Source organism: Pinus tabuliformis, chromosome 9 (genome assembly GCF_031772625.1).
Source record: "Pinus tabuliformis cultivar Carrire ecotype Pingquan chromosome 9, CPIR1, whole genome shotgun sequence".
NCBI classification, from domain to species: Eukaryota; Viridiplantae; Streptophyta; class Pinopsida; order Pinales; family Pinaceae; genus Pinus; species Pinus tabuliformis.
Window position 1 is genome coordinate 1,344,773,464 of NC_142307.1, and position 25,091 is coordinate 1,344,798,554.

The following is a 25,091-nucleotide window of genomic DNA, read 5'->3' on the forward strand; positions in this document are numbered from 1 at the left end:
TAACCCTTTGTAGGAAAATTTGAAATAAAACAAATGGTTGAGAACAAGGAGCGCAAGTGAAGATCGCAAACAATAAATTAAGGTATGAGATCAAGCCCTTTTTTTTTTTCAAAATTCACAGAAGAATCGATTGATAAATCTTGACTATGCTAACAAAATAAATCTCTCAAGTATTCTCTCCTCTTGCACTTCGTGTGACCTGGAGGATCAGAAAAAGAAATTGTTTTGTTAGTATATCATAAAAATTATTTAGCTACAAGAATGCAAATTCTGTAGCTAATTTATGTTTTCATGATTTGATTCAATTTGATTTTTCAATAAAAAGTAAAAAAATAAATCAAATGCAATTTTTTTATTAATAAATTGTTTTGTTTAAATGAAATATATATGTATATATTTTCAATTTAAAAAAATGTCTAACATATAAACACAAAACATTTATAAAAAAAAAAGAAAAAGAAGAAGAAGAAGAAGAAAGAAACAACAACAAAGAAAAACAAATAAACCATTTGCATACACGTTAATGAAAAAAACTCCAAGGCAGACATAACGCAGATCGTTAAATACTTGCAAACGAAGGTCAAAACGATGGCATTGTTTTTGGCGACTCCAAGCTGTAAGTTTGCATAGCCTTCCAGTGAATAATTTTTTTTACTCGCTGCATTGTATTCCGTCGAATTCCCAAATCTGTGGCAAACAACAAAAACCATGAATGAAATATAAAGTAAAACAAAGGCTGATCAAATTCAAGTGGCTCGAGCTTCAATTCAACCTGCAACCAAGAATGTAACTGTTGTTTGCAGGATGCAAGTTTGACTCACGTTCAAAGCAAAATCAACCATGTAGAGAATCATGGGCATGCGGAGCTTCAAGAGGCAGCGAATGAGTAATCCACAACGAAGGAGTTATGAAGGGGTTGGAAGAATGAAAACTTGTGCGCTGACAGAAAATTTTTGAATTTGCAGACCTGGGCAAGAGTCGAGTTCAAATTAAATACCAATCTCAATGCATGTTTTACGATTTTCCGAGTATGGATAAGTTGTTTAAAAGTCTGTTTTGTTGGCAGCGGTTATGGGTTTAATAGCACATGGAGATTTTATTTAGATTGTTGGGTAAAAAAATCGCCGTCAACCTTTACCACGATTTCGTTTTTAATTTCCAGAAATGAATTTTATTGCTGATCACCATTGCCAGAAAACGCAGAACTGAAAAAACATCAAATTTTAAATGCAAATTATGGAAATGAAAACGAATTTAGGAAAACTGAGACATGGGTTTTTTCGGGAACAGGGTGAATTAGATAACCCAAAAATGGTTTCCTCAATTTTGCAACAGTTTGAGAGAAATATGGGATTCTTCGGGACATTGTGTCACTGACTGCGTGAGAAAAAAACGGATTTGAAATTAATGCACAGAGACAACAGTGCGGCCATCAAATCCAATTCTTGGGATGCTATGCTGGTTTGAGGAAACACAATTATGATTTTCTGTCAGTAAATCCATGGATTCAGAAAAAACAGTTTTGAATGAATCAATTCACAGTGAATTGTTTGAACACAACACGGGTGTTCAAAACATGCATTTCCTCATCTCTCTTCATAGCCAGCAGGTCATTGTCAAGCCGATTCTCTTTGTCACACGGTCATCGCTAGTCAACTGAGAGTTGATCATACCCCCATTGCCCATCATATCCAAGTCACCCTCAAACTTGTAAACTATTCATTGTATGAACTTAATTTTAGCGCTGCAGAGGCTAACTTGCCAAATTCATGGGTTTTCAGTGTTTTTAAGCATTTGAGGTGGTTGATCAGTATCAGGGAGTGATGCAGAAAATTCATGATCATACGCCCAATTCAACTCAGATCTTGGGTTTCATCACCCTGTTCGTTTCTGATGCAGTTTTGCTTCTTTTGACTGGTCTCACATTAACTAGAACAGTTGTAGGAATGGTGGTTCTCACTCCTGTTCTCATTTTCTTCAGTCCCATATTGATACAAGTAGCAACTGTGTTGTTTGTAGCAGTTGGAGGGTTATTTTCTGCAGGAGACTTTGGACTGGCAGCCTTATTTTCCATATCATGGCTTTACAACTACATTAAGAGCAGGCATCCCCCTGGTGTAGACCAGATAGACTATGCCCGTGAATATGGTGGGTATTTGCAGAGTAAGATTCACGATGCTGCGCTCAAAGCTTAAGTAAGCCTTGATAATTATTGGATTTTGTTCAAACTGCGATAAGGGTTAAGATTATGTTCATGTTATGGTATGTTGTAATTGGTTTTTTTTTAAATAGAGCTGCAAATATTGTTAAATAAAATAAAAAATAAAAAATAAAAAATAATAATAATAATTTTTTTTTTGCTAATAAGAGGCATTGCAATTATCACTGGATTTTGGCTCAAGTAGACCACAACATTGTTTCTTGCTCTTTGAATTCATTTTTGGATATTTACTGACTTGGATTGTTTGTTCATAATTTTAGCTACAGAAACTATGCACATTCTGCAGCTGATTCCATTCTGCAGCTAAACAACGATTCTACAGCTAATCAACAATTCTGTAGCTGATTCCATTCTGCAACTAAACGGTGATTCTGCAGTTAATCGACAATTTTGCAGCTGGAAAATAATTCTGGTTTTCTTTCATGAACTTGTTTAATAGTACCAATTCTTATTTTTTATGTAAATGTCATTAACAGAGAAATTGATCACCTCTCTATTTTGATAACTTTACAATCCATTGGAGAAGAAGTACTAGTTTTTTGCAGGTTCCAGGAGGAAGAACAGATGACCATAAGCAAATAGTGTCTCTCAAAGACCACATTTATTTCACAAGAAAATGATCAGAGCAGCAATAGAGATGAAACATCAATGCATGAGCACATGTTAATGCATATCAGATCCAGAAATTGCAAGCCTTTCAGATTTCAATGTTTCCATTGCATCCATACTCCTTCAGTCAATAAAAACTTCACCTCATTTCCTTTGTAGTCGTATTTCATTTCACTTAGTTAGTCAATAAAATTCTCATCTCATATTTTCCTGCCTTGTTTTCACTAACTCATAACCCATTTTCATAAAGACATTCAGCTCACTTACATGTTGATTTGTCCTTTTACTTTCCATTCACTTGTCATTTTCCTTTCTGTTAAATAAACCTTGATCCACTGCAAAATTTTCCATTCATAGTCCTTCAAAATCATTGTTTCATGCTCGCATTAGATGATGGAGGATTCCTTAAGGCCTTCCTTCTAACAAGCCTTGGCCTATCGACATCAACACATTATCTAGGTCCAAGGCTAGAGTCCTCATTAGTACCTTGAGGCTTGTATGCCTTAATGATAGGCTCTCTCGCCAATAATCATGGGAATACATCAATGTCCCTTAATCGTTGGATCTTGCAAGTGGCTCGACATTGGCTCATTTATTCGCCCTTCACAAGATGTACTTAGGTACCTTAGCACTCGTTGACACTAATGGTAAGTTTGTCTCACATTGGTTAATGACATTCATCAATGGTCAGTAATCCAGTGACCTCTCTTCATGCTCAACACCGACACATTTATTCGCATGACTAGAGTTGTACCATCGGTTTCATAGCGATTGAAGACTATATCATTTCAACATTTTGTAGCAGATACAACAGATTTAGCAGCAGAAATAAAGAATCCACTTCACAACCTCATCCACCATTTATGCAACCAAGAAGCAGATGAGTTCTACATTTCATTCTATGATCCAAAAGCAGCCACACTCTTCAATTTTCATAACTCATGCACATCAAAGGTAAGTGAAGGTATGTGGTTTTCTAATTTTTAGTCATGCAATTTCCCGAAATACTAAAATTGTAACTTTGGGAAATTCCTCACTTTCTCTTTCACATTGTCATATCTTTAGTTGGGAGGATGGGACATCATTTCATATTCATATATCATACACCATCACATATTTTCATTTCATCCTAACATACTTGTCCTAATCAATTATGATTGCATTATGGTTCAAAAAGTTATATGATTTGCAAATAATGTCTAAATTAAGAGCACACTATATGGCTAATTTTAAAGATGCATTCTTAAATATGTTCAATGAATCTTGTTGCAACAAAAAGAAACAAGGTATTGAAACACAAGAACCAATACCAATTAGAATTTGGTTGAAACACAAGAACCAACCAAACATGTTGCAATTCAATGTATGACAAGGAATACTTTGCAAAAATAAATAAAATTGTCAAAAGCAAAGTTTAAGGACATATGATATAAGCCAAGCTCATTCAAAAGCAAAGACGTTGCAAGCAAATCAAAGGAATTAATGCAATATTTGCATGAGGACATGCAATTGCTCTAGTTGGGGGGTATGTTGGGCCTCCAAAATGTCTTCAAAATGACATCCACTTTCACCTTTATCGCCACCATTTCACTCACATGTCACATCTACATAACCATATAACCTTTCATTAGCCACCATTTTCATAAATACGTGAGTTAGGATCCTTATTTACCAAAGTTATTTATTTTATCTGTTTAAAGTGAATTTATGATTAAAAACTAGGAAATTAACATGGTTTCATGTATCTATATATGTAGCTTGAGTTTCATGACATGTGTAGGTCATTTGGAAGCTTCCAAGTCACCCTTATGTGGCCTCCAATGCTCAAATTCGAATTCTCTTCAAAAGGAGTCAAAGAAGGATATGTGTCCTATTTGGATTGTAACTCTGTGAGGTGTCTCATCATTTCCTATTTGGATTAGAACTCTATGAGACACTTTGGGGATATGTGTCTCATTATGAGCTATTTGGTTGTAACTATATGAGATTTTAGTGGATCCTCATTAAATAGGGTAGCTTCTTATGTTTTTGCATAAATAGGAGAGCCTTTTCCTTTAAAAGGCATGTGTAAAGTTGGGGAAATTCTCATGTTTTGAATATAGAATTTGGATTTGGCTCCATGCTCATGAGTGATGTTCACTTTGATTTGGTTTTGCTTGCATATGGAGCTTCTTCACTTGCCATTCTCATGCTTTTGGATTGGCCATCTATAATGTGTGAGATTTATTGTTTTTTTTTTATAGATTAATATTTATTGCTTTCATAGATTAATATTTATTTCTTTCATATCTTTTCCTGTGTGAGAAGTTAAGAGTGATTGTTTTTATTTTCTTTCATAGATTAAGGTTTATTTTTTTCATATCTTTTCCTATCTGAGAGGTTAAGAGTGATTGTTTTTATTTGCTTTTAAGGTCCTCATTTAATTGCATTAACTGATATTCCTAAAGATCATTTCCAAAAATTGATTTAATCATATTTCAAAATTCAATGGTTGAATATTTGATACATGCAATTACTGAGTTATTTTCTGCACACTTTACTTGCTTTTCTAGGACATTAAAAGTTAATGTATAAATAGTTGCTTACACCTCATCTCAAGAAGGTAACACTTCATAATTGGATGTTGGAGTAACTAAGTATACATTAGTTGTTTTTGATTTCATACGTTAGTTGAATTTCATTTTTATTATTTGGTTTCATAGATTAGATGAATTGGTTATCGTTATTTGGTTTAGTAGTTAGATTGATCTAAATTGAAAGTTAATTTCTAGCATATACAATGCACGCACGCTTCTCAAGTTTTACAAAATCCCCAGGTTGACAATTAAATGATAGGCAATCACTTTGCCCCAACAGTACCTCCCTAGCATGAAAATTTGGTACTCGAAGTATATGGAAAGAAAAAGGCATAAAAGAACTCCAGCGGAGAAGAAGAACAAATGAAATACATCATGGAGACATGAAGCAGATCATGGACCAAGATAGAAATAATACATTGTATAATGACTCAAAGGATTTTGACATTGATCAAAGACACTTTGGAGGGTGAATATGAACAACAAAGTGGATTCTTCATGAAAATGAAGCATATATCAGATCTATCATCAAGAATCCAAGATAAAGCAACAAGGAAGACAACTTGGAATTGCCACCTCATCATGAAGCCCATGTCATCATTATCAAGTTGTAACTTATACAAGTGTCATCATAATAGTCATGTGTGTCCATGTGTCATGCCACATCATCATGTGGAATGTAATGATGTATTCTCAAGAAAAAGACAAAATGTAATGTGTGGAAGTCCAAGAGTCATATGTAGAATATGAAGAGTCACATTGTCATAAATGGAAAAAAGTCACATGAATAAGTCCAAAAGTCACATAGAGAAGTCCAAAGGACATATCAAAAGTCCAAGATTCATGAGGGTAAACCAAGAGTCAAGGGGATATGAAATCCCATTCCTCTTTTTATAAAAGTAACCTCATAACTCAAGCAAAGGGATTTTGGAGGCCTAAGCTTTAGAGAGCTAGTGTTCACTTCTCTACTTGGCATTGGAGAGAAAACTATTCTTTGGAGAAGAAAAAAGTGACTTAATGTTCCACTAATGGAACTAGTGTCTCATCATTGTAACTGTGTACTTGGATCTTTCACGTAATTGAAGCTCAATGAGCTAAAACATTTTCATGCATGTATTATGAATGTCTTAGGGATATTCTTTAGATGTTTTCTATATATGTTTCATTCATATGTACTAAGGAAATCGAACTATTTCGGTGGCCTCTATACTCATCTTGTTGAAGGCGTTTTTTATGTGGTTTAATGATTTTTGTATCTAAGTGAAATATTTCACTAGATAACTAAGAATATTTCTTTGTTCATGTGTCTCTCAAAGGTTAGTACTATTACTTCCTTCTAGAGGCTCACTTTTGTCTCCCCCCCCGCTCATGAAAGTCTCCTTTTATACATTACAATTGGTGTTTCACAATTTCAACTTACTTGCTTGTTCAAGGGTTATGTATATAATCTCTTATGTTATTCATTGAAACCAAGGTGAACCTTATAGTTATGGTGGTCGGGTCAATACTCTGGATGGGGATCATACTCCAAATGCTGTGAGGTATAATTAGGACTTCACATTGGGGAGACCCCCTATATGTTGGTGATATCGAGCACCATCAACAAGATGTTTTCAATTTGTAGGCCCAACATCCATCACTGGAACTTGGAGTTCAGGTCATAAGTAGCACTCATCTCATGTTTACCCTGGGGAGATTGTAAATGTGGGTAAATGTGGGAGGAGGTGTTACAGGGTGGTATCAGATCAAGGTTACAACACTAGACCTCGAGGTAAAAGCAAATCGCCATATAAGTTTGTATGTTTGTAATGTAGACATGATGGTTAATGGTTGTTATATGCATTACAATTATATGAATGTCTATCATCCTATTGTTGTCATGGTTACATGCATGATAGATGCTAGTTGATTAGTCTGGTCATATTCATGTGGATTGGTTAGTCATGCATGGTACTTTGTTGAAATATGGCAACAAGAATATTCCAATTTAATTTTTCCTTAAATAAAAGTGTGTATTAAAATCAAATTTAGTCTTAACAACTACTTGGAAATAATTAATTAATTTATTTTAAATTAATTAGTTGGAGAAATTCAAGTTAGAAGTTTTTCTGAAGTCATGCAAGATTTATCCCTTAAATTAAGGAGATAAGATTGAGTTATATTTGAGTTGTAATTAATAAACTCAGTTTATTGAGTTAAGTCTGGTTAAATTAGTTCCAAACTGTTTGAGGAACTAATAGTGAGTTAATAGTTAGTTGATGCATTAATGCACTCAACTAGTGCTACTCCAGTTAACTGAAGATTCCCTCATCAGAAACTCATGCATGTCTATTCTGAGAAAGACCTAGTTGAGATTAATGTTCAAGGACAATGTACTATTAGTTGCATGTGTTTTCTCATGGAGAAAACTCATGCATGAAGTCAAGGATTCATTCTTGAGGATTGCGCATTTTTGAAGGATTGTTTTTCCACTTGGTAATGGGCTAATCATCCATAAGGAACAGTGCAAGGAAATAGGATCTTGGAGGGCACAGAGGAAGGTTGGAGAGAAGCCAAGATTTCTAGTGAGCATCTATGAGGATTGTATTGAGAGTTGGCTAGTTGTGAGAGCTAAGGCTTTGTATAATTCCTATGTATTTCCACCATGTATGATAATACGATAGTGTGGGGTTTTTATCTTAGACTTTCTCCAAAGTATTTTCATGTGTATTATGCCATTGATTCTTCTTCTTTTGGTTATATTGTTCAACTCGATCTTTAAGCTTCCGCAAATTGATAGTAGAAGTAGGTTATAGTATTCTAATTTGATTTATATTTCATTATCGGGTTAACCTATCACAGATTTTCTACATGGTCTCGGAGCTGTGAACAGTATACTGAGAAGAGAATTCAAAGTTTGAAGTTTGGGGTTGCAGGTGCAAATCGAATTCATATCATACTTCAAGGTTGGCCAATGGCATTCTATGGCTTGAGACTTGAGTCTACCTTAGAAGGTAGCTCGAATTACATAGCATGGAAAGATAGAATGGAGGTTGTATTAGAAGACAATGGCTTGAAGGAATTCATTGATCAAGAAATCCCAAAGTCAACTTCAACTAATGTACAAGAGTTGGCTAAGTGGAAGAAGTGTGTGGCGAAGGCGAGATGGATCATCCTTGAGGGAGTTTGAGACCATATTGTCTTGAGCCTCCATGGAAAGGATACTCCATTTTCAATGTGGAAGACATTGCAGGACCTCTACCAGAATAGTAGCTACCAAAGAAAATTGGCGCTCAAAGATAAGCTTCAAAGAATCAAGATGGAGAAGGGTGATACTATTTCCACATATCTAAACAAGATCACCACCTACAGAGATGAGCTTGGCAGTGCGGGAATAATACTGCCGATGATGATATGGTCAGCCTTGCTCTCCTTGGCCTCCCAAAGAGTTGGAATAACTACCAGGAGTCTGTGAATGGAAGGGAGAAACTGTTGGATTGGGAACGACTGTGGTCGGATCTTATGTAGGAGGAGATCAGGAGGAGCACACGAGATGGTTTTTCATCCAAGAATGATGATGAATAAAATATGGCCTTAGCAAGTAAGGCAAGGAAAGGGAAGGGGAAGGCTTCCCATTCCAAATCGAATTCTTCTCATGGAGGGAAGAAGGGTGACATGTCTAAAGTAAGATGCTTTAATTGTCACAAGATGGGACATTATGCGACTAATTTCCCATCGAACAAGTCTGAGAAGGGATCCTCGAAAGGATCGAAAGGTGAGGCATTAGCCTCTCAGTTCGAAATGGACTTTACCCTCATCACATGCGTGGTGTCATTGATGATGGGCTGTGTCCGGTATCTTGATAGTGGAGCCTCATTCCACATGACCGGTGATAAAAATTTATTCAGTGCCTTGGAGGAGAAAGACCTCAATATGTGCATAGAGATGGGTGACGACAGAAGGTATAGTGTTTCAGGAGTGGGCACAGTTGCTTTTCAGAGGGAGCATGGAGCTCCTCTCACCTTGACAGATGTGATGTTTGTGCTTGGACTGAAGAAGAACTTGGTATCGGTTGTGATGTTGGAGGACAAAGGCTACGATTTTGTCTTCAGTAAAGGAAACATGTTCCTAAGACACATAACCACGGGTCAGACCAAGAGGATAGGGATTCAGGTGAAGAATCTCTATAAAATAGAGGTAGATGATTGTGCAGCATTGAGTACGAAAGCAGAATTGGTGCAAATCCAAGACATTGGCAAGTTGTGGCACAGGCGATTGGGCCATTTGCATCATGCGGCTTTGAGGATAATACAACAGATATCTATAAGACTTCCCAAAGGTAAACTTGAGCAAGTTGACACATGCAAAGGTTGTACCTTGGGAAAGTACACCAAGTCTTCCTTTCATGATCGAGACAGTCGAGCAGAGGCTATCTTAGAGCGAGTTCATAATGGTTTGTGTGGACCATTCTCGATAACATCCACAGCGAAGTAAAAGTATTATGTGATTTTCGTTGATGACTATTCTTGTAAATGCTGGATTTATTTCAAGTAGAAGAAGGACCAAACTTTCACAAAGTTTTGTGAGTTCAAAGCTTTGGTCAAGAAAGTGTCAGGGAAGAAGATCAAGGCCTTGAGAAGTGACAACAGTGGAGAATATATCTCTCAAGAGTTTAAGGACTTCTATGCAGTGGAAGGAATTAAACAAGATTTGATGACACCTCATAACCCACAGCAGAATGGGGTGGCCGAGAGGAAGAACATAACTATTGTAGGGGTAGCACGGGCAATGCTGCATGACCAAGGCCTATCACTTCACTTGTGGGCTAAGGCATGCAACACAACTATCTATTTGTAGAATAGGAGCCCACATTGCATACTTGGGATGAGGACACCAGAGGAATCTTTCTCCAGTAAGAGACCAGATGTGGGTCACTTCAGGATCTTTGGCTCATCGGTATATTGCCATGTGAAAAAGGATTTACGGAAGAAGCTTGAGCTGACATCAAAGTTGGGTATATTTGTGGGGTACACTGATACAACTCACAACTATCTGGTGTACTTGCCTACTAGTCAGAGGATAGTGGTTCACAAAGATCTCAAGTTTGATGAGCAGAAGGCCATGTGAGTTTCCCTTGATAGGGAGCTCCAACTACAGGCTGTGGAGGAACTGTTGGTTCCTAAGGAGGAGGAGCCTCAGATTGATGCGGAGTAGCCACACGCAGAGGTTCCAGGAGTGGAGACATCCACTCACGCAGAGTCTTCCAGAGATGGATGGAAGCACACAAGAGAAGTTGACAGATTGTTAGAGGATGCGAGAGAGAATCTGGGAGCACCATCTTCTCAGTGCAGAAAGAGTAGGTCACATGAGAGGTACACTGGATACATGGCCCTTGCTGGGGAATGTGTTGATACTAAGCCATCTTCCTTTGAGGAAGCAGTGCAACAACCGATTTGGGTTGATGCTATGGTGGAGGAGTATGGATCCATAGTTCGTAACAGTGTTTGGGACGTGGTTCTGAGACTGGAGAACAAGTTAGTTGTGAGTTCCTATTGGCTTTACAAGGTAAAGCAAGCTACTGATGGTAGTGTGGAGAAGCATAAGGCAAGATTTGTTGCCCGTGGATTTTCACAGGATGAGGGGATTGACTATGATGAGACTTTTGCTCCTGTCGCAAGGTACTCATCTATCAGATCTATGTTAGCACTATCAGCACAGATGGGCTGGAAGATCCATCAGATGGATGCGAAAACTACATTCCTCAATGGCCAGATTGAGGAAGAGGTGTACATAGAGTAGCCGGAAGGTTTTGAGACCTTTGATTGTGAGTCACATGTGTGCTGACTCAAGAGAGCGTTGTACAGGATGAAGCAAGCACCTCGTGCTTGGTACACCAGGATAGACAACTACTTCACTGGCTTCGGCTTCACAAAGAGTGAAGCAGATGCGAACCTATACCACACGTGGTAAAAGGTAAGCTATTGATCATTGTACTTTATGTTGATGATGTCATATTGACTGGTGATGATCAGTTGATCTTGTCTTGAAAGGAGGACCTTTCAAGATAATTCGAGATGAAAGACATGGGTCTCATGCATTACTTCCTTGGGATTGAAGTGTGGCAGAAGGATGGGGAGTTGTTTGTGTCTCAGGACAAGTATGCCAACGAGATACTCAGGAGATTCCATATGGAGAAGTGCAAGCCCATGTAGACTCCTCTGGAAGGTAACTAGAGGAAGGAGGTTTCTACTTCAAGAGAAGTGGTAGAGGCTACTGTGTACAGGCAGCTTGTGGGTTCACTGATGTACTTAATGAGCACACGACCAGATTTGTGCTATGCGGTGAACTAGCTGAGTCAAGTGATGGTTCAACCTACCAAGATGTTTTGGAAGGCAGAAAAGCATGTATTGAGATACCTCAGAGGCACATCTTAGTATGGATTATGGTACAAACGAACAGAGGGAGTGAAGCTACATGGCTTCACTGATGCAGATTGGGAAGGGAGTCCAACAAATTAGAAGAGCACATCAGGAGGGATTTTCAACCTTGGGTCAGCGGTATTTTCTTGGTAGATCAAGAAACATAGGTCAATTGCACTCAACTCGACAGAGGAAGAATACATGGCTGCAAGTTAGGCAACATGTGAGGCCATCTAGATGCGGAAAATCCTAGTTGGTTTGTTTGATCAGAGGATGGATCCAATTGTGATCTATTTTGATAATCAGAGTTGTATCAAACTCTCTGAGAATCCAGTATTTCATGATAGGTCCAAGCACATCAACATCCAATATCATCATCTCAGACACTGTGTAGCGAGAAGGATCATGTTGTTGCAGTATATTTCGAGAGAGGAGCAAGATGCTGACATTTTGACAAAGGCATTGTCAAAGTGTAAATTCGAGTTCCATAGAGAGAAGATTGGGGTGGCAGATAATCACTTTCTTGTTGAGAGGGAGAGTTGAAATATGGAAACAAGAATATTCCAATTTAATTTATCCTTGAATGAAATTGTGAATTAAAATCGAATTTAGTCTTAATAGCTACTTAGAAATAATTAATTAATTTATTTTAAATTAATTAGTTGGATAAATTCAAGTTGAAAGTCTTTCTGAAGTCATGCAAGAGTTATCCCTTAAATTAAGGAGATAAGATTGAGTTATATTTGAGTTGTAATTAGTTAACTCAGTTTATTGAGTTACGTCCAGTTAAATTAGTTCCAAACTATTTGAGGAACTAATAGTGAGTTAACAGTTAGTTGATGCATTAATGCACTCAACTAGTGCTACTCCACTTAACTAAAGAGTCCCTCATTAGAAACTCATGCATGTCTATTATGAGAAAGACCCAGTTGAGATTAATGTTCAAGGACAATGTACTATCAGTTGCATGTGTTTTCTCATGGAGAAAACTCATGCATGCAGTTAAGGATTCATACTTGAGGATTGCACAGTTTTGAAGGCTTGTTTTTCCACTTGGTAATAGGCTAATCATCCACAAGGAACATCACAAGGAAATAGGGACTTGGAGGGCAGAGAGGAAGGCTGGAGAGAAGCCAAGATTTCCTATGAGCATCTATGAGGATTGTACTGAGAGCTAGCTAGCTGTGAGAGCTAAGGCTTTGTATAATTCTTATGTATTTCCACCATGTATGATAATACAATAGTGTGGGGTGTTTATCTAAGACTTTCCCCAAAGTGTTTTCATGTGTATTGTGCCATTGATTCTTCTTCTTCTGGTTATATTGTTCAGCTCGATCTTTAAGCTTTCACAAATTGATAGTAGAAGTAGGTTATAGTATTCTACTTTGATTTATATTGCATTATCGGGTTAACCTATCACAGATTTTCTACATACTTAACTTGTTTTTATATGCATTGCAGTAATGTAAGGCCCATATGAGGCCCAGCGGATGAGTAAAGGGCAACTGGAGGAAAGAATATGATGACCAGTTGGGCTGGTTGGGTCCATTAGGGTAAATGGACAATGGTGAGACAATAATGAGAAAGGTAATCAGGAAAGGTACAGTAAATGGATTTGAGGCATCATATGCCTTGGCTATGTTGGGAACCGTTGTTCTCAATGTTGTGCATGGATAAAGGAAGTTCTTCTTAACCTTGACCTAATGAACATTGGTGATTGTGTTGTGATCATGATTATTCCAGTGTTTATATATATATATATATATATATATATGTATGTATGTATGTATGTATGTATGTATGTATGTATGTATGTATGTATGTATTCCATTATCTGATAGGATCACCAAGGATCATTCTTGTGGAAGAATGATTGTTTTATGTAGGTGAATGACATGAAAATATTCCTACTTTATGAGGAATCAAGTGGGGAGAGTAGCCCTAAAACATCTATGAGGTTAGTGTCATGTGGATATGTTTTTGATAATATGTGCTTATACTATGCCTATGATTATGTCATGGTATGAAATGTTGAAGGATACATCAACGAAATGAAATCAGTGTAATATGCAACATGTTGGGACAAGCATGGATAGTGGAAAGACCCACAGACCTGGGACTTGGCTTGCGGATGCACACAGTAAGGTATGGGAAAGACACTAGTGGCAAGAATGCCTAGTAGAGATAGTGTGGGCTTTGGATGTTCAGTATTTTTGTTATGTAAATCTTATGTGTATACATGTTGTATGTGTTGTGTTGTACATGTGGTATTGTGTCATGTGTCATGTGTAGTCATTGTATTGTGACATGTGTGTCCATTGTGTTGTATACCAGGTGTAGGTGTATGTGTTGTGTTGTACAATGGGTGTAGGTGTATGTGTTGTGTTATACACTGGGTGTAGGTGTACGTGTTGTGTTGTACACTGGGTGTAGGTTTATGTGTGGTGTGCACACTGGGTGTAGGTGTATGTGTTGTGTTGTACACTGGGTGTATGTGTACATGTTGCATTGTACACTCGATGTAGGTGTATGTGTGGTGTGTACACCAGGTGTAGGTGTATGTGTACATGTTATGAAGGGATTGGTTCTGAGGATTCCTAGAGGCTATGGTTTAAGATGGTATCTCTCTAGAGCCTTGGATAGCTTGAGATGAGACCAATATTGAGTTGTTGATATTGAGGGTAGAGGTGGTTTAGTCTCTAGATGCCCTTGTTGTTGATATTGATGGTAGAGGTGGTTTGGTCTCTAGATGCCCTTGTTGCTGATATTGAAGGTAGAGGCAATTTAGTCTCTGGATTCCCTTTTTGTTGATATTGAGGGTAGAGGTGGTATAGTCTCTAGATTCCCTTGTTGTTGATATTGAGGGTAGAGGTGGTATAGTCTTTGGATTCGCTTGTTGTTGATATTGAGGGAGGATGTTGTATAGTCTCTAAATTCCCTTGTTGCTTTGGACAAGAAGAGAAGTGAAGGAACTAGGTGCTTGCTAGGTTTGGAAATTGATCCAGTGTGTGTACATGATCAAAAAGAAGAGAAGGTATTGTTCATTGCTAGGTTTCGAAACTGATTCATTGTGTATACGAAAAGGACAAAGAACAAAGGCATAAGCAAAGAACTATTTGAAAGATAAGTATCAATATTTTATTTCAGTTTTTAATTATGCACATAGTCTATGATTTTTATTTATGATGGTTGATTTTGAGTTAATTGGATGTAATATGTTTATACATGATGATTTGATCAAAGAGCTAATTTGACTTGATGTGACAGCAAGTAAAAAAAAATTGCAAGTGTACATTATTGACAAGCCATCAATGAAGTATAATTTAAATTTATTTCAATTCCTTTTGAGTCTAATGGAAATTATGTGCTTGGTATAGGAAAACATGGAAATGCCCGGGTGGGTGGTTGAAACTGGCTGCCAGAATGTAGAAACAATATTAAAAGGAATTGGAACATAACAATATGTTAGTGAAGGAATTCGGGAGTAGGGCCATTATGGGACATTGGTACCCAATAACGTCCATGAATTTCCATGAGCATGTTATGACTAATATGATGGTTTTGAGGTAGGGATATGTCTTGGTTTTTGAGCTTATGATGTGAGGAAACCTTGACAAGGGATGGATCACCTGAGAAGGGGATTCCAGTGGAACTTGGAAGGTATGTGACTACACGAAAGGGGGTGTCTGGATTGCCCAATGGACTGTGTAGCAGAGAAGGAAAAGTCGGGGAATAAATTCTGTTTGGTCATTATCATTGTCAGATGGAATTAGAAACATATTGGGAGTGTTCCCTAGAACAATGAGCTGGTAAGTGTTCACTAAGAGAACAAGTACCACAAATATTGTAGCACTGAACATTAAAGGCAAATTTTCATTTTGGGTAGTGGATTTTGGACTTCCTGGGAAGGAGGTGAATCTTGGTACTACTTTGAGGGTGGAGGTGTGAGTCTTTGGACTCCCTTGATGTAGATGCAAGCATCGTATCCTTTTATTTGATGGTTAGAGAAAATGTGCATACGTATATATGTGTATATCATGGTAAATATTATATTGACTTGTGTTTATAAAACTTCGTAAACAGTATGATTATTTATTGGTTGAAGCGAATGTGCAAAAGTATATATGTGTTGTCATTGTAAATATTTCATTGAGATGAGTTTATAAAGCTCGATAACTCAAATGGTGTTCATGTTTTTAGTAGTTTGGTATGTTGTAAATACAGCAATGAGCTGTGTTATAAAGCTCTATGGTCAGTATGTTTTTTTGTTCATAAGCATCGTTGAACATTGAGGACGGTGTTCCACCAAGGGGGAGGGGTTTTTAATAGCCCTGGGTTAAAGTTTCATGTAATAAAGAATATTAAAAGGAAAAAATCAACCAAGGTCATGGGACACATATTCCAGGCTGAATGTTAGGAATAAATTATAGTGGGCATCACTTGTGGTATGATAATGGCTATGAAAATTGGCAAAGGCATTGACAAAGGCAAAGAGGCAATAATTGGCATTTAATTATGAGAAATAAGGAAATTAGGAGAAAAGGGAGATGAAGATACACAAACATGCATCCAATGGAAATTAGAGAAAAAATGAAGGAAGATGAAGAAAAAAGAGACATCAATAATAAAAAGGAACCTGAGAATCAGTTGACAACTTTTTCTCCTCTTTTGATCAAGATAGGAAACATGAGAGAGAAAAAGCACTTGGACAATCAAGCAAAGGAAAACAAACGGAAGGCAAAGGGAAGCAAAGGAAAACAAAAGGAGCATAAGGAGAAGGTTTGATAAAATAATTTAGTAGGAAGATTTTGCAGGTAATAGGTTACATGTGTGATTTTCTTGTTTATATGTGAATGAATGGTACATGAATTTGTCTATTTGGTTCATTTGTTGTCATTGGCATGGTTTTTTCCTATTTTGACAATAGTTTTGGCATTTCCTTTCCATTTCCTCGATAACCATGGTGTGATGGGGCTCATTCTTAGTTGAGCCTTGGATTTCCAGAAGGTTTTGGAACTGGATGAGGTGGTCTTAGGAAAATCCCAAGGGTTTGGGGTGGAGATGGTTTTCTAGGGAAGCCCTTGATAGGTGGGTGGAGAGAGGAAAATTGCGCAAGATATGGTGAAGGAATTTTAAGGCATCCAATGTTGGTTTGGTTTTGTGATCTCGGGACCAGTTTAGGTGAGATCACAATAGCTTGAGGGTAGAGGTGGTTTAACCTTTGGATTCCATATTTGATTTTGTCTTGGTTTATCCCATGTGATCCCACATTCATGACTGGAATATGGCACCAAGGTGATTGTCTAGAAGAAATATTTGGTTCAGCCTAATCTATGATCGGGTCGTTTGTGGAAGTCCCTGATTTGGTTGTATTTTGCATAATATAATGTGAGTTATTATTCTAATATAACGAATGAGCACATGTACTTGATATTATGTGGATTTTATGGCTGATATTTCATGGTTTCTATTCTGGTTATATGCTAATTATAAGCATGGTTATATGATGTTCTCTAGCTATGACTTTTGTTCATGATTTGATAGTTTATTGAATGGTTGATGAATTCATGGGATAACAAGTATTATTGCAACTATCTTGATAAGGAATTAGACCTTCCTGGTGATTCTCAGATGAAGTTCGGAAGTTTATGACCATATATGCATTGATGACCTATATCTTATATGTTTATCATATGTTTGACGAAATGTCTACCCTGGATTAAGCATGGCTAGGTCAAGTTATGAATGGTTAGCATTGTTATCTTCTTGTTTATGTTTCTAGAAAGTTACAGGTAGTTGTAGCTAGTGGTCTGGAGGCTATCCTAGAAAAGTGGCTCAGATCTCGGAACCACTAGGAGAAAACTAGAGTTTTTGGGTCACAACTGCATGGAATTAGGCTTATGAGTGCGGTTATAGCCTCATAACAACATGCTTGAGGTGTTATGGGTGTGTTTATGGAGTTAGGTTAGTGAAAAAGGGTTCCAACAAAGGGATTGATCACCTAGAGTAGTTATCCGACTCATGAGTGGTTTGTAGTCCTTGAGGGATGTAAGGAAGTTTTCAGCTTTTAGGCCCCACTTCCATCACTAGAACTTGGAGGTTGGTCATGTCATAATAACACTCATGTCATGTTTACCCTCGAGAGCTTGTAAAAGAGGGTAAATGCGGGAGGAAGCATTACAAATTTAAATCAATTGTCAATAACCAAATCATACCCCATCAAATCCATACATTAAACACATTTCATTATGTTTTGGTGACTGAATCAAATATCACATGGAGAATGAGATCAATCAAAATAATAATGATGAACCACTTCTTTGTTGATGATCGAATCCACCATTACCAACTAATCATTTTGTTCATACTCAATCAAGACAATAGACTATGACCAAATCAAAGTGAACTTTGAATACCCAGTCAATGCACTCTGATTGCAACCATTACCATGGGAATTTCACTAGGTTAAGCTCGAGTTTATTTATTCATCTATAGGAAGTGACACATGCACAACACAACAATCTAGAGGTGATTGCCATGGGCACAACAAGGAAAGCTATAACGTTTTCGTACTGCCACTAGGTAACTGTGGAAAGACTATGATAGTCATGTAAAACTTGGAAAATTTAAGTCTTCTCTGCCCAGATCTAATTCCACTTGCATCACCACTTCCTCAGGAACCTCTGCAACATTTGTAAGACCTAAAACATAGTTTCATAGCTCATATCATCACCCACAAGCTCATCCAACATATCGACATTAATACCAACACAACTAGCTCCTTGGTTGACATCAATGCCAACACCATAATACCAACAAAGTTGAACCATAAATGAGCCTTATCTATCAAAGCATTTTGTAGTTTGACTCACCATGTCACATCACTTCACAACCTAGACTTTTGTGATCTGAATCTAGGGTCTTGTGCTCCAACATGACCCGATTAAAGTACAAATTCAAACATGTGAATAGTGTTGGGTTGTGTTATATTCTTTCCGCGACTAGCCCTCGTAGTTAACTGGGGGGTTAGAAGGGGGGTGGAGCCCCCCCTTCGTTGCATCAATTGCATAGTGGGGGGAGTCACAGGGGGTTTGAGGGGTGCAGGTAAGCCCACTCTATGGGGGTCAGACCCTATATTAGGTTGGGCGGACCTACCTATGGTTTTGTGCATGATTTTTTGCACATGGTTTTGGACGCGATGGTTTTTGGTCCATGGTTTTGGACAGGATGGTTTTCGGTCCATGGTATTGGATGCTTTGGCATGTATAAATATGTATTATAACATTGAAAGTAACATAATGAAAAATCAAGCTGGTAGTCCCGGTTTTGGGGTTCAGGGGAAAATCTTTGTGTATATGTGTTTTATGTGTTATGCTCTCGCATTGTTTATATTCTATGTTTTAGAATTCGTACGTAGGTAATTTCTGTATGGGGTTAAAACCTACATTTGGTATCAGAGCTATTTTTGGCTTCAAGGGGATGCCTTTGTTGCTGAGGGGTTTCAATCAGGCCTGTGGTAGACCTTATTGAGTGGGAGTTCTACGAGATCAATTCTAGTGGTGAAAGAAGATGACGAGCAGTGGAAATATAGAGATCAAGAAATTTAATGGTCATAGTTTTGAGTTGTGGAAACTCAATATGGAGGATCTGTTGGTGGATAAAGATCAGTGGATCGTGGTAGACTCAGGTACTAAACCAACGAGACTGTCCGATGAAGAATGGAAGAAATTAGATCGGGAGGCAAAAAGCACAATACGATTGTGTGCCTAAGATTCAGTATTGTTGAATGTATCAAGGGAAGCTACGACAAAGGCTTTTTGGGACAAGTTAGGGATTTTGTACCAATCTAAGTCTCTGGTGAATAAATTGTTCCTACGGAAAAAGATGTATAACTTGAGGATGAAAGATGGAGACTCAGTGACAGAGCATTTGAATGCATTTAATATTGTGGTAAGTCAGTTATTATCTGTTGATATTAAAATTTCAGATGAAGATAAGTGCATCAGTTTGTTGTGTTCTCTACTAGATTTGTCAGATAGTCTGGTTATTACAATAGGTAGCAATACAACTGCCTTGTAGTTTGATGAAATAGTCTCATCCTTGCTGACGGAGGAGATGAGATGGAAAAATATGGAGAGCCAGAATGGTGATGCATTGTCTGTATGAGGATGGTCCCAGAACAAAAACAAAAATAAGTCATCAAGTGGGAGATCTAAATCTCCAGGAAAACCTATAAAGGTGGTGTGCTGGAAATGCAGAAAGGAAGGGCACTACAAAAGGGACTGTAAATCTAAAGCTCTTGATAAGGGAAAGGGATCTGATGATGCTCCTTCTGTAGAGGTGAAAACCACCTCAGATGAAGGTGGGGATGTGTACTTGGCTTCTTCAAGTACACATGTAGATCATGAGGCAAGGTTGATTAACTCAGGTGGATCCTTTCACTTCACTCCCCATAGAGAGTGGTTCTGTGAGTATGAGAAATATGATGGTGGTGATGTCTTCTTTGGGGATGACAGGAAGGCTAGAATCATTGGTCGTGGAAAATTAAAGTTGAAGTTGCAAGGTAGAAGGGTTAGAACACTTCTGGGTGTTCTACATATTCATGCATTAGCCAGAAATCTGATTTCTGTAAGCAAGTTGGATGATGCAGATGTAAAAATAGTGTTCAAGAAGGATACCTGCAAGATGGTTCGAGGGGCACTGGTATTGATGTGGGGAGTTCGAATTGGAACTCTGTACAAGCTGCAAGGTAGCACTATTGTTGATGGGTGCAACAATTCTGTGGTTCCTGAAAGTGGAGCAAAAAATCTAGTGGTCTCTGGAGAGAGGACCATTTTGTGGCCTCAAAGGCTTGAACATATTGGAGAGAAGGGCCTTCGAATACTTCATGGAAAATGTATGGTAGAAGGTATGAGTAATAGCTCTCTGGATTTTGATTTCTGTGAAAATTATGTATATGGGAAGTGGAATCGGGTGAGTTTCCCCTCTGGTGGTAAGAGGGTGAAACAGATATTAGAGCTTGTGCACAATGATGTGTTTGGACCAGTGAAGGTTCCATCACTAGGTAAGTATTTGTACTATGTATCATTTATAGATGGCTTCTCAAGGAATACATGGATATATTTCCTTAAGAAGAAATTTGAATTCTTTGACAGGTTTAAATAATTTAAGGCTTTGGTGGAAAACCAGACAAAGAAGAAGATAAAGGTTTTGAGGACAGATAACGGTGGAGAGTTTTGCAATAAGGAATTTGAAGAATTCGGTAAGAAGTGTGGTATAACAAGGTAGAGGACTACTCCATATACACCTCAACAAAATGGAGTTGTAGAAAGAATGAACAAGACATTGATGGAAAGGGTAAGAAGCATGCTCAGTGGTGCCGCTTTAGGACAAGAATTCTGGGCAGAGGCGATGGAGACAGCATGTTACCTGGTGAATAAATCAACTTCATCAGTGTTGGAGGATAAGACTCCACAACAGGTATGGACTAGTAAGAAACCCTCTCTTTCACATCTAAGGGTATTTGGATGTGATGCATATGTACATGTTCCAAAGGAGAAATGAACCAAGTTGGATAGTAAATCTAAAAAGTGCATCTTTATTGGGTATAAGGATGGTTTAAAGGGTTATAAGCTTTGGAACCCAGTAACATGGAAGGTTGTGTGCAACCAAGATGTGGTGTTCAGAGAGGTGAAAGATGTTATTAAACATGAAGTCCAACCAAAGGAACTTGAGCAGATAGAGTTTGAGCTAAAAGAGGAAGAATCAGACTCTACAGCAGAGGAGGAATCAGAAGATGAAGAGCCACAAAATTCGGGTGTGAGAAGATCAGTTCGAGAAAGAAGGCAACCAGAAAGGTATAATCCATCTACTTTCTGTTCAAATTTTTCTTTATCTATTACTGATGATGATCCTAGAACTGTGAAGGAAGCAGTATATTCAGAGGATGGAAAACTCTAGAAAGAGGCCATGGTTGATGAAATGGCATCTTTGCACAAAATTGAGGCTCGGGATCTTGTGGAGTTGCCAGCTGGAAGGAAACCTATTGGCAGCAAATGGGTGTTCAAGAAGAAGACAAATGCAGAAGGAAAGGTGGATTAATATAAAGCTCAATTAGTAGCAAAAGGTTATTCCTAGGTGTCGGGAATTGATTTTGGTGATATTTTTTCTCTTGTTGCCAAGGTAGCTTCTATTAGATTACTTTTATCTGTTGTTGCTGCTTTTGATTTTGAGTAGAACATATAGATGTGAAGACAACATTTCTTCACGAGGATTTGGAAGAGGAAATCTACATGAAGCAACCTGAAGGCTTTACGGTGAAGGGTAAGAAAGAACTGGTATGCAAGTTAAAGAAGTCTCTGTATGGGTAAAAACAGTCACCAAGGATGTGGTATCATAAATTTGATACATTTATACGGGGACTTGGCTTCAACAGAAGCAAAGAAGATCACTGTGTGTATTTTAAATTAATTGGTGACCGTGTTATTTATCTGGTCTTGTATGTGGATGATATGTTGCTAGTTGGAAATGAGAAAGAAATTATCCAGGATTTGAAGACCCATTTGTCCTCCAAATTCAACATGAAAGATCTTGGTGCTACAAACTATATTTTGGGCATGGAAATTAAAAGAGATCAGACAAAGAGGAAGCTCTGGTTAAACTAGAGGAAGTATGTCGAGACAATATTGCAGAGGTTTAATATGTAGGATAGTAAACCGATGAAGGTTCCTATTCCTGTAGGTGTAAATTTATCTGCTGAACAGTGTCCCAAGACACAAGAAGAGGAAGAGGACATGTACCATGTTCCATATGCAAGTGCAGTCAGTAGCATTATGTATGCGATGGTCTATACTAGACCAGACATTGCACATGCAGTGGGAGTATTGAGCAAGTTTATGTCAAAACTAGGGAAGGAGCACTGGATAACAATGAAGAGGGTTTTAAGGTATTTGCGTGGCACCAGTGATTATGGTTTGTGCTGCCAAGGAAGACTAGGATTGGACAGAATGTTGGATATTCGTGGCTTTGTTGATGCAAACTGGGCTAAAGATCTGGATCAGAGAACATCTACAAGTGGGTATGTGTTTAACCTATTTGGAGGTGCAGTCAGTTGGATGACTAAGGAACAATCTGTAGTGGCACTATCAACTACAGAGGCATAATACATGGCAGCCACTCATGCAAGCAAGGAAGCAATTTGGTTGCAGAGAGTGTGTTCAAGTATGGGTTAGTACAGGGAGCTATAAGGATAGACTGTGACAGCCAAAGTACAATTTTCTTGGCAAAGAACCCTGCATATCATTCAAAGACAAAGCACATTGATGTTCAGTATCACTTTGTGAGGGATATGATAGAAGACAAAAAGGTGTTGCTGGTAAAGGTGGACACTTTGAAGAATACTGCAGATGCATTGAAAAAATTTGTGAGCTCTGAGAAGCTCTCTTGGTGTAGAGAAATAATGGGCATTGTAGGGCTGGATAAATGACTAAGCTCTCTTGTGGCCCCCTGTGGAAAGAAAACAAGTGGGAGAATGTTGGGTTGTGTTATATTCTTTCTTCGACTAGCCCACGTAGTTAACCGGGGGGTTAGAAGGGGGGCAGAGCCCCCCCTTCGTTGCGTTAATAACATAGCAGGAGGAGTCACAGGGGGTTTGAGGGGTGCAGGTAACCCCACTTTATGGGGTCTGGGGCAGCGCCCCAGAAAATTTTGTTTTTGGACCCTATATTAGGTTGGGTGGACCTACCTATGGTTTTCTACATGATTTTTTGCCCATGGTTTTGGACACGATGGTTTTCGGTCCATGGTTTTCGACACGATAGTTTTCAGTCCATGGTATTGGATGCTTCAGCATGTATAAATATGTATTGTAACATTGAAAGGAACATAATGAAAAATCAAGCTGGTAGTCCCAGTTTTGGGATCCAGGGGAAAATCTCTGTGTATATGCATTTTATGCGTTATGCTCTCACATTGTTTATTTTCTGTGTTTTAGAATTCGTATGCAGGCAATTTCTGTATGGGGTTGATGTCGAACATGCTAGAAAATCGATTGATTATGAGTCAATGATGTAAACTATTAACAAGCATGAGAGAAACCACCAATAATGACAATGGTCCTCAAGGTACTATCAGCACAATCCATGAAATGTGAATAGAGGAACTAAAGTTGAATACCCATGAAATCACTCGATCGAAATCCAATGATGTGAACTTGTCATCAAGTGTGAAGAACTTACCATTAGGGAATGCAAGCTCCAAGGTACTGGAAAGGAGTCTCTCGGCCAATTTCCCAGATAATGAGCTGAAGTCGACGAGAAACAACTGTGTCGAAGGAGGGCCATAATGTTTCCCACATCATCGACACGAGACGAAAGGATGCAAAATGATTTTGGATGATACAGAGAAACAAAGGTAAGTGTAATTGCAGAAGGACAACTCTTGAACATATCGGTGACAGAACTGAAAGCTTGGCAGCTTTTTGGTGAGCTCCAGTATTGCAACAATAATTTTGCAACTCCTGGGGCTTCCTTCTTTACTTTTATCAACCCGGTAGTTTATAACAAACTTGGAAGCGACGGTGTTGTATGCACAAGTACTAGCTCTTACTGCAGGCTGTCACTTCATCAGCTGGCGCAAGTTCACTAAGAGCTTAAGCCAACTTCTATGAGTTCTCAGAAGAAGCTTTTATTGTGATGGAAGAAAGCTAACTTTGTAGAGGTTATTCTACTTGCAGAAAGAGAAGGGAAACTGAAAGGAAATGCAAACCCTAGGAAACCCTAATTTTGCAAGAAAAGAGATAGAAACTACTGAAATGGGTGTCATTGACTACCGAAAAGGTAAATTGCATTTATTCAAGCTACTTCTGAAGAGAAATGGGAGGGAATCATCATTTTGTACTTTTGAGTATTTTTATGTGGAATTATTATGCTTATGGTTTGACTAGTTGTGATTATGTAGAGGTTTGGTGGCCAAGGAAGATGGAGTTGGCTTTTGTAGATGATGAGGAAGGTGTGGAGAGGTCCTAAGAAGTCCCTAGTAACCTTTTGAAGACTTCCATTGTGATCAAACTTTGAAAAATCCCTCGCAGGAAATTCTGCAGGAGGCTGCAGGGGATCTACAGGAGATTCTACAGGAGGATCTACAGGAGGAGGCCGAAAGTGGTTTTTGGAGGTTTGAAGGTGGAAGAATGATGGGAAAAGGGAAATGAAGGCTGGATGAAGGTGTTGAGTGGTCTAGGACTCTGTCAATGAAGATCAGGAATGAAGGAGATGGTTGGATTTGTTCAAA

The 25,091-nt window shown here is 38.2% G+C and overlaps 1 pseudogene; it reads left to right on the plus strand.

The window, feature by feature from the left end:
• Positions 1–1,823: 1,823 nt before the first annotated feature.
• On the plus strand, positions 1,824–2,195 carry LOC149153490 (oleosin pseudogene; annotated as a pseudogene).
• The last annotated feature ends 22,896 nt before the right edge of the window (positions 2,196–25,091 follow it).